The 11,540-nt window shown below is 33.5% G+C and overlaps 1 long non-coding RNA gene across 1 annotated transcript; it reads left to right on the top strand.

Moving 5' to 3' along the window:
- Positions 1 to 255: 255 nt before the first annotated feature.
- Positions 256 to 1,397, top strand: LOC135154458 (uncharacterized). The gene is made up of 2 exons (XR_010293837.1): positions 256 to 637; positions 1,060 to 1,397. It is a non-coding gene; the product is annotated as an uncharacterized LOC135154458 (long non-coding RNA).
- Positions 1,398 to 11,540: the final 10,143 nt, after the last annotated feature.

The following is an 11,540-nucleotide window of genomic DNA, read 5'->3' as shown; positions in this document are numbered from 1 at the left end:
GCTAAGAGGGGGTACTCTAGGCTTGGATATAATATGATTTGAATAGAAAAAGTAAAATTAGACAATTAAAATACTGACAATGTCATTGAAACCGGATAAGAAATGATAGATTTTTGATATTTTAAGCACTTTCATTGTTCTGATGAGACGGGCCTCTGCATGTCTTCATGAATATAAAATGAACAAGTTGATGATGTCTATCCGCACTTAGTCTGCTGGGCAAACCCTTCACTCGAGTTAAGGGTCTATGTCAAGGTTAAGTGTATGAATCTTACTAATTTAGAGCTTTTCTTAAAGACTGGACATTACGTCTAGGCGAAGCGCATACGTATATGCAAATTAATTGTAAAACTTTTGTTAGGCAAATGAACTACGCCCTAAAACCCGATCCGACGGCGTCGTGTACTGTAGGCCTATTAATTTTGGTCATTACGTTTTATTGGTTTGGATGGAGCTGACATGATTTGTCTCGATTTGTTTTTGCCTTAGGGGCAATATCAACTTCATCATTTTGCTATAATTTTAGCAGACACATAATATGGATTTGTTTTATCGACGAGCTAATCATATTTTATGCTGCTATGTCAGGAAGGAGTTTTAGATGATTTCTTGGTGTATTTTTTAACCCACATACGTGGTAAGTCAAAATTACTTCCTACTAGGATATTTCAATAATCTTTAAAACTAAGACGGAAATTTGCACGAAATAAGGTTTTAAGTTCATTGCAGAATATGTGAAAGTTATTTAATGTTAAATTTTGCAAATTAAAACTATTTAACAGATTTTTGACATTACGTCCGTTTAATGGGTTTGTTTACATACTATGCCTGAACATGTTGTGTGTTTATCTATAAGGGATTGGCATAATTAATTTGTAATGTATTTGTAAGATTGAACGTATTTTGAAAGATTACTTTATGGATAATTTTGAAGTGAATTTCCATCAATCAAACATGGACACTTATTGACAACTAGTTATGCAAAACTAATTAATGAATCAATTGCGTGATTAGATCAATGTATTAGAAGTGTGGTTCCATGTTTACTATTTATTGTAGGGTTTTTGGTATCGAGGTTCTAAAGGCAGAGCCGTATCAACAGTGAGTACTGAGGGTGCTTACGGAAACTCCGGACGGGACAGAAGTCTCGGGAATCGCCCTCCAGTGTGACGTCATAGTGATGAGTCATCGATGTTCGGATTCGCCATTGATCGCGATAAACTCGTCAGTTTTCTTCAATGGGCCCCAACGAAATGATAACAGCTAAGGACTTTATGTTATTCGAAATGAAATTTCATTATGAATTTATTCGTTGATGTTACGCCATATTATTCACAGAAGTGAACGCATTGAATTTAATTATGATTAAAGATATTTCATTTGATTTGTAATTCCAATCCATTTTCTTTTTCGTGATTTGTTGTGTAAACAGTACATAGGCAATTATCTTTTCTCTAGAGTATTTTTTATCCTTTGCTTTTGCACTGGGCTTGTGACAGTCTAAATGTGCAGCCTACTTATATGCCTTGTGTACAGAAGGTTCTCTTGGAACAGCAAGTTTTGTATGTGCTAGTCTTTGCGTGGAGGCACACTGGTTGGTCGAAGTTCTAATCAGGGTCTGTGCCTGCAGACTAATCCGCACTTATTCTTTTTTTTTTTTTTTGGAAAAATTATATTTCGTCAAATTTCGTCCACCAAGAACGGAAAACATGAATTGACTACTGACTAAATGTGTAATATATTTATCATGCAAACATGTCTTCAGATAGTAGAGGAATATGATTTAATCTAATAACTTAATAAAATATGAAGCGGAGGTACTGGGGTGAATGCGGAAGCTGCACCCCTCATGATTTTTCAGAGGGTGTTGCGTATGCTATCACATAGGAAGCACTCCATTGCCATCAAGTTGACAAGAAAAAAAAATGATTGAAATAGAGGAACATTTGGCAGCAGAAACTTATTTATTTATTTATTTATTTATTTATTTTTTTATTTATTTATTTATTATTATTATTATTTTTTTGGCTTCTTTTTTTTTTAGTTACCGAAATCCCCTCGGGCATCATCTAGTTAACAATTTTTTTAACGAATCCCCCAGCACCCGCTATTTGAAAAGTCCTTTCTATGGCACTGGACGTGATATCACCAGCCCATTAAAATACACTAACATCTAACAGCAGTATTTTGTAATCATATTTTAATGAAAATTTTCAGCATTTTGGTAAGTGAGTATCACTCTATATTATTTTCAGCCTGTGACGGGTAGCTTTGAGCATCTTGATACATGATCACAACACCGTGTTTTTACCCTGCTTTTTGCGTTGGCCTTTCTATCTCAACACGAAACCTCCAGTTTATTTGGCATATCTAAGGGATCGGTGCCTCACCAAAAAAAAAACCCGACATGATTCCTCCAACGATTATAATGGAAGACGACATTCTCAGTTTGAAAATATTTCATTTGATCTTCCTTTTGCATAAAAATTTTGACCTGACATGCATGTTTGTAAAGTAACAGTGTATGATTGCCAATTGGGCAATGGGGGGGGGGGGGGGGGGGGGCGGGGTATTCCTCAATCTCATCGAATTTATTTCATGAGCTATTTAGTTGCATATTTGCTCTGTGCAAGGAAAAAAGTGAGGAGTGAGGGAGTGCGTCTTTAGCGTATTGACATTACGGAAATCAATCGTTTCATTTCAGCTTCAATGTAGACTGCTAGGACTTCTGATTTCAACTGATATTATTAATGTCAGAAATCACATCTTCATCAAGTGATTCAATGTGTGTGTAATGTAGACATGAAAGAGCGCCATCTTTTGACGTAGAATGGATAGACATGAAGGTGGATTCCCGATAGATGATACCCGACTTCAGATCACTGTCACTTTATGGAAGCCATTACTGGGTGGTTTCTAAAGAAGAAGAAATTCACTTTCAATGGGTGATTCAATAAGCAACGTGCGTTGCTCTGTCAGTGTATACATTATTTTGTGTTAGATATACATTTCACTTTCATTAATTGCCATTGCCATAATCTTCTTTATAATTTTATAATTAAATGTATTTCTTGTGTTGTGTTATTATATTTTGATATATTATTTTGGTGAAGCGTTGAACATAATTTCAATATTACAGTGGCGTAGTTCTTTGAATTTTTAGAAGTAGCACAATGGTCACATTTAAAGGGATGGTCCAGGCTAGAGATATTCAAATCTCAATAAAAAGAAAAAAAATCAAAAAGCAATATGCTAAAAATGTGATCAAAATCTGGTAGAAAATAACGAAGTTATTTGAATTGTAAAGATTTGCATTATCATTCCGGTGAAACACTGAGTTCTACTGTTCTAGGCATGTCTTTATGAATATTCATGAGATAGGCTGATGAAGTCATATCCCCGCCAGTTCTTTTGTATTGTATTATATGAAACTAGATTTATTAAACTTTTTTTACCAAGAGCTAAAACAATTGGATGGCAACTGATCAAGTGCAATAGTTATTTATTGCTGCAACCTATTTTATCGTAATAGAGACACATCATTTGCACATGTATGAAGAAATGAAACGTGTATGATTTCATGTAATAACATAAGAACAATGAAAGTGGAGATGTGACATCATCAGCCCACCTAATGAATAATCATGACCATATGCAAATAACTGTTTTCACAAAATGTTTAAAATTAGACAAATTAAAATTCAATAACTTCCTTATTTGTTATCCGATTTTAATTAAATTTTCGGCATTTGGCTTTGTGGATTTCACTCTATTTAGTTATTATGAACATTTTCAGCCTGGACCATCCCTTTAATATAATTTAATATTATTTAATCGTACAAAATTTCCCAGTGAAGCAAAAAAGTAGCGTTCTGATTGTTCCCCCCCCCCCTCTTTCTCTCTCTAACTCTTTTCTATGATTTTTTTTTTAATCTCTTAAATTCATTCGTTCTTGGCAAGCCCCTCAGTTATGTTTCCTTTTACTTAATTTCGACGAAGCCAGATCTATCTATACGGAATTCAAATTCATCCTTTCTTCAATTTTGTTATGAATTTTTATGATTGACATGGTTTGTGATGTATTTCACTTTGTAATGTAATGTTTCTTTGTTTCCTATATAAGAAAGGAAAATACAAATACAAACTCAAATACAAATTCACCCCGTCCCCTTCCCCCCAATCTCTCTCTATCATCCCTTGTCTCTCGGTAGTTCTTCTTCTTCTTCTCTCTTTCTCTCTCTCTTATTCCATTTCTCCTTCTCACTCCTCCACTTCTCTCTCTCTCGCTCTTTCTCAGTCTTTATTCTCACTGTCTCTCCATTCTTTTCTCTCCCCTTCTTCTATCTTTCTCTCCCCCCCCCCTCCCCCTCTCTCTCATCTGTTCTTTCCCTTTCCTTTCCGTCTCTTTATCCTTTTATTTTCATATATATATTTTTCTCTATATTTTTTCCATCTTTACTTCCCTCGTCTCTCCATTTTTTTAATCTCTCATTCCCTCCACTTTCCCACCCCTCTCTTTTCCCTTTATCTTCTCATTCCCCCCCCCCCCCCATTCGTCTGTTACCATCAGTCCTACATGCCCAATAAAATCATTTGTAAATCACTAATATGAACTGCATATAGAGTCGGGTTTTTTACATTTAATTTCGTTTATGCTGACAAAATTATTTGATTATAACATTACATGATTGTTTGTGCATTAAAATCACCCTCCCCATCACCATGATAATGACCTCAAAAAAAAAACTGCAAAGATTTCGATCAGTTTAAAAATATTAAGCATTTATTCAGATCGGTTGATACTTGGTTTTTAGATGAGTAATGTGCATACAACTCATTGTGGATTGGTAAGCTTTTCTCGAAATGTCGTAGATAACCCATAGTGAAGATATAGTTAGATCGGTTGATAATTGGTGTTTTGATCAGTAATTTGTATACAACTACCGGTATATCATGTATATATTGCATTGGCAAACCTTTCTCGAAATGTACTAAATACATTAACCCACAGTAAAGAAAGATATTTCCTAACTATTTTCATATGACTATTTTCAGCTCTCAAGTATTTAAGATTAATTTCGTCTTGATTTAAGTCTATCCAACAACAATAATTTTGCTTTTTTTCCTAGTAATTCACAATAAAGTATAATAAAAATATATTATATCAAAAGCAAACGTATACTTTCTACTCATCATTCAATATACACTTGAAAATAATAGATATCATGATATACATTATATCATAATAATGTTCATTATGCATGTTATGTACAATAGTTTTCCAAGTTTTATGAAGCGAATTATAATCAGCTGTATATATTAAACATCATATATTGAGCAAAGTCGGTATTTTGTTTGACATTTATTTTCATTTATGCTGACAAAATTTCTTGATTATATAGTACGTGATTATTTGTGTATTAAGAACACCCTCTTCATAACTATGATAATAACTTCAAAATACACCATGTATTTTTGATCAATTTAAAATCTTAGATATTCTTCCGATCGGTTGATAATTAGATCAGCAATTTGTATATCACTATACAGTGCGTCCCACAAAAAACGAAACCGACATTTAGCGATGATTTATCATAACTTAATCATAAATACAATAGACAAATTACCTATCAATGTAAATCTAGGATCTCCTCTTTCATCTGATATTACTGAGATTATTTTTTATTTACACATGAGTGAGCAAAAACAATATGAAGAAAGGATACCAAAAACTCATTTGGCGGGGGGTATCTGAATTTTAAAACGAGAATCACATGCCTAAAACGTTCAATATCTGCTCTTTTATTTGATACCTTAATCACAAAAAATGGTCAAGAAGTAAAAAAGTTATGTTCCCTCGAAACAATGCTTGTATTTCCATAATTTCATTAAATAAACGTGTTTTCACCGGTTTCCCACAGAAGCTATCGCATAGTTAACAAAAGAATTAATGCATGGCTGATAGTCAACAAAACGGAGTGTCGAGTGATTTTGAACGCTAGCCTGTAAAACCTCTTCATTTTATGAAATTATTGAAATTCAAACCTTATTTCAAATAACCAGAACTTTGTTATTTCTTGACCATTTTCTGTAATTGAGGTATCAAATTAAAGAGCAGATATTTAACTTTTTCAAAATGCGGTTTTCTTTTTTGAGATCCAGATACAGCCCGCCAAATGACTTTTTAGTATCCCCTCTTCAAATTGTTTTTACTCACTCATGCGTGAATAAAAAATAATGTAAGTAATTGCAGATGAAAGAGAAGATTCTAAGCTTTACAATGATAGGTCATTTGTCTATTTTATTTATGATTAAGTTATGATAAATCATCGATAAATTTCGGTTTCGTTTTTTGTGGGACGCACTGTATATTGCATTGGCAAACATTTCTCGAAATTTACTAAATACATTAATACAGAAAGATATTTCCGAACTATTTTCACTTGACTATTTTCAGCTCTCAAGTAGGTAAGAATAATTTCGTCTCGATTTAAGTAATATACATCAACAAACGGTTTATTTTTCTATTTAATAGTGTTAGTAATTCACAACAAATTATAATGAAAATATATTATTTTAAAAACAAAAAGTATAGTTTCTACTCATCTTGCAATATACACTTGAAATAATAGATACTAACATCATCACATTATACATGTTATATCATAATATAAATGTTCATTATGTACATTAGTTTTCCTAGTTGTATGAAGAAAATTGTAATTAGCTGTATAAGATCAAACAACAAATATTGAGCAAAAAAAAAAGAAGTTTTGATTGTCAAGCGTTTCATTTGACATTACCCATAGTAACAGCGCTTCTCAGCCAATCAAAAACAAGAAAAATCGTTAGATCTGACATATCACCGGAAGAAAATGTAGACATATAGCACTATATCCCGTTCCATTTTTAGGAACGAACTTTCAATAACCTATACTATATAGACAATAACGGGCAATTGAATTGATAGTTGAAATAAAGCATAAACCCTAGCTAAACTTAACCTGTACAAAGGTGATTATTGTAAGAATAAATTCGGTTGGATTTTTTTTCTTTTGAAAAATGATATACTCCTAACTTAAAACAACACACCCTAGACAATAACGATTTATATACAACTTATTGCAGCAACATGGATATCCGTGTCGTATTACACAGTACAAGGGGGTAATTTAGGGGTTAAAAGGGAGATGGGGGGGGGGTAGATGTATAAGAATAACCACACAATTTGAATCAATTATGATCAGAAGAATACAACCATTTTCATCTTAAGAATATTCACTTTAGCTAATGCCTCTGGAATAGACTTCCAGTTTACACACTAAACACAATTTAAAATAGAAACGAAATAAACAAATGGATTGAATCGAGTTAAATATTATATTAACATGAAACCACGAACAAAAGCTACATTATGGGCAGATATTTGACAAATTATCTAATTCTGTCTGTTAAACAAAAATAGATTCCTGTTTTATTTATTTACAGCATGGTACGCTAGCCTATCATGTGTTTTTTTTATTGACATATGATCTTTATAATGAAATTAATTTGACATAATTTCATGATGTTGATAAACATAACTGAACGTAGTACACTGTTAAAAATTGCCGTAATTTTACGGACAAAATTTAACAGAAATCGTCCGTAAACGATAAAATACGGAATAAAATTGTAAATTTACGGATTTCTACAGAAAACCCGTAAAAATTACATAATAATCAGGTAAATGATCAAATTTACAGACGTTTTCTGTAATTGTACAGAAGATCATTATTGAAAGGAGACGTTTACGATACATCTTGTAAATTTACTGTAAAGTAGATGTAAGTTTACGGATAAGATTTAACAGATTAATTTGTAATACGTGTAAAGTGCAATTTCTACGGAAAATTTGTAAAAATTACATAAAAATCAGGTAAATGATCAATTTTCCAAACGTTTTTATCCGTATAATTGTACAGAAGATCATTATTGAAAGGAGACGTTTACGGTACATCTTGTAAATTTAATGTAAAGTAGATGTAAGTTTACGGACAACGTCAGAAAATTTATCATTAACCTGATTTTTCTGTATAAATTTTACAAATTTCCGTAGAAATTCCACTTTACACATATTACAAATAAATCTGTTAATCTTATATCCGTAAACTTGAAAGGAGACATTTAGTGGTTTACTGTACAAATCTTTGTAAATTTACTAGAAGGTAGCTGTAAATTTATGGACAAGATTTAACAGATAAAGTGCAATTTCTACGGAAACTTTGTAGAATTTACAGAAAAATCAGGTTAATGATAAATTTACTGACGTTGTCCGTAATTGTAGTGAAGATCATTATTGAAAGGAGACGTTTACGATACATCTTGTAAATTTACTGTAAAGTAGATGTAAGTTTATGTACAAGATTTAACAGATTAATTTGTAATAATGTGTAAAGTGCAATTTCTTCGGAAAATTTGTAAAATTTACAGAAAAATCAGGTTATAATGGTAAATTTACTGACGTAAGGAGACGTTTACGATACATCTTTGTAAATTTACTGTAAAGTAGATGTAAGTTTACAGACACGATTTTAACAGATTAATTCGTAATATGTGCAAAGTGCAATTTCTACGGAAACTTTGTAAAATTTACAGAAAAATCAAGTTAATGATAAGTTTTCTTTTTCGAGCATGCGCACTTGAGAAGTTTGTGAAAAGCCCGCGAAGCAAAGAGAATTTTCCTTGCGGTCTTGGATGTGTCAAGTGATCTTCTTGATCAGAAATTCGTAAGTATTTTGCTTTGAATTCGTAAAAGAAATTTCTGCTGTGCTTCTCTGGAATATATTGATACGTTTTATGCAGTTATATGAAATGAATAGTGTTGGTTTTCATGATTACGAACAAGGTTTTGGCATTGACAAGTCCAGACGATGCAATGTATCGTCGCGTACGCGCTGCTACAGTCCCATTGGTGCATTTGAGTGTTGGATATTTTGACACTGTGGTTGAACGAATTGAATCGAAGGTGCGAAGCCGTGGGCCAAGCTTGTTTTATGAGCTTCACAAGGATATTTATATTATGATGCCATTTATATATTCATTTGTATCTTCATTTGTAAATGTCAAGATGAAAATATAAACCTCAAAATATTAAATTTGTGCAATTAAACTTATTTAAAGGGGTACCTAGGCCGGGCCTAGATTAGATTATGACTAAATCAATGAGTAAATCAAATCAATGACAATGTCAATCATGTCAATGGGTGATTTCAACTCAAGCCTACGGTGTTGAAATCTGGTGTTGGTGTTGTGACAACGCCACAACACCGTACTTGAAATCAGGCTGGTGTTGGGATTGACCTTGGAAAATATGACGTATTTCCGGCAGTTCGTGTTGAATGTCGTCTGCTGAACCCAGCACTGCGGCTGGTGTTGACGATCTACGTGCAATTTCCCCATTCACCAACACCAACCCCCAGGGATTGGGAAAATCATGGTTTCAAGTTCGGTGTTGGTGTTGGCAATCTCAAGCTCGTGAACAGGCGGCAAACACGATGAAACATCCCCGTAAAATTACTTTTAATTAGCTTTTACAGTTAAGATGAGCTAGTACAGAACAAATCATTTGAGCTGTATATATTTTGATAAAGAATAATGTTCACTCTTTCGAATTCTTGAATTAATTAAAACATTGGTACATGTATTCTGTACGATGAGAATTTAATGCATTTCTTTCCGATTTCATTTTCGTCGTTGAGACTTCTCGCGTGAAGTTGAGATGATTTCGCAGCGCAGTGGCGTGACGTCATGTGCTATCGATAACGCAATTGGTATCATTCCTCTGAACCCAGTCCCAGCTCGGTGTTGGAGCTCGGTTCAGCGGCCTTTTTACGCTCTCAACACCAACACCGAACTTGAAATCACCCAATGTCAACTACAGTTAGTTAGATCTAGTACACCTCGAGCGAAGTTCGTGCAGGCTCCACTCCACTTCACTACCGCTACACTACACTCCACCTACCCAAACTTCGGGACGGTGAACTCGATCGGATATTCCGAGTGACAAAGGTGGGGTGGCCGATGGAAATGTTATTTATTGTAAAAATCATAACAAAAAATATAAAGAGAAAGAAAAAAGGCTTAATTTCTTACTCTTTCTTACCCGTATTTCACTCCGTGTCCATCCTCTGGTTATCCTCTAAATTGTTGATTTTGAGCCAGTATCTATTTCCTCACACGTCACTATTCATGGCCGATTTAAAATCATCGCATGCGATCGGTCGCAGGTCAAACAGCATAAATATTTATATTATTATTGGATGGTTCAGAAAATACCAAAAATATTCTACGAGTATGGGAAAATGTTTTTTTTCCTCGTTTTATTTTTTTCTATAATTTTTACAATAAATAACATTTCCATCCCACCTTTGTCACTAGCGGTAGTGAAGTGGAGCCTGCACGAACTTCGCTCGAGGTAGATCTACATGTAGTAATGACTTAGTGCTGGCTAGCGACCGACGGGTTTCCATTCTTAGCCATTCACTGATAATTCAGTTAAGACAGTGTGTTCCATGTGTGTATGTGTGATGCGAAGCTACCTCAGCTCAAGCGATGTAGACGACCTTGTTGGAGCGTACAGTGTAGCGGTAGTGAAGTGGAGTGGAGCCTGCACGAACATCGCTTTAGGTAATGCGAAGCGTGCTGTACATGTGTCCTCTGGACGTGTGGGCATGGGTTTAGTGACAGTGTGCATGTGATTGTGAAGGGTTGAAGCCCGGGTTGAAGTTTCTTACAGCTCTGTGGGTTTATCTATAATTAAATGATTCTCTTTTCAAGCTTAAATTTTTATAATGATGATTGCTACATTCCAATTATTTGATTAAATTGTTTGTTTTAGAACAGGTCTTTTATTTTGTCCTCAGTCTATTTCTCCCATTACATATCAATTAAAGAGTCTTCACTTGTGTTTCATTAAATTATTATACAATGTCCACTGTAATGAAAATGGAAACATGCCGGTCAAATGAAAGTGCAATATAAGTGGAAACATGCTGGTCTATTGACTATATGTTGACCATATAGTAGAAAGCAAAATTTGTTCTCAGCTGTAATTATTCTTCTATGGGAACTTGCTTCTCATAGATCAAATAAAATTTCCGAAGACCCCATATATTTTTGTACTATTTGATGCATTTAAAGAGGAGAAAGAAATGCTTTTTTTTTTCAATTTGCCTAAATTGCATTTAAAAATATACCTTTCTTTTGCTTTCGGCACAGGCCAATTTTTAGAGGCTGAAATATTAAAGAGTTGATAACTTAAATTTTCGTTCTAAAATCTTTTTCATATCACTTGCAAATAGAGAAAATATAGCGCCCCCCCAAAAAAAAACTTTAATTTTTAAAGGCATCTCGCACAAATGATTTACAATGTTTTTGTTTTATTTATCATTCACTATGAGATCTGTATAAAGTGATAAACCAATGAATTATTTTTGTATGTATATGTTTCCAATTATTTGCCTACCGGTATTTATTAAAAAATAATGTTTGTGTTGTTA

Source organism: Lytechinus pictus, chromosome 6 (genome assembly GCF_037042905.1).
Source record: "Lytechinus pictus isolate F3 Inbred chromosome 6, Lp3.0, whole genome shotgun sequence".
NCBI classification, from domain to species: domain Eukaryota; kingdom Metazoa; phylum Echinodermata; class Echinoidea; order Temnopleuroida; family Toxopneustidae; genus Lytechinus; species Lytechinus pictus.
The sequence above is the reverse complement of the archived record's forward strand: the minus strand, read 5'-3'. Positions and strand labels throughout refer to the sequence as shown.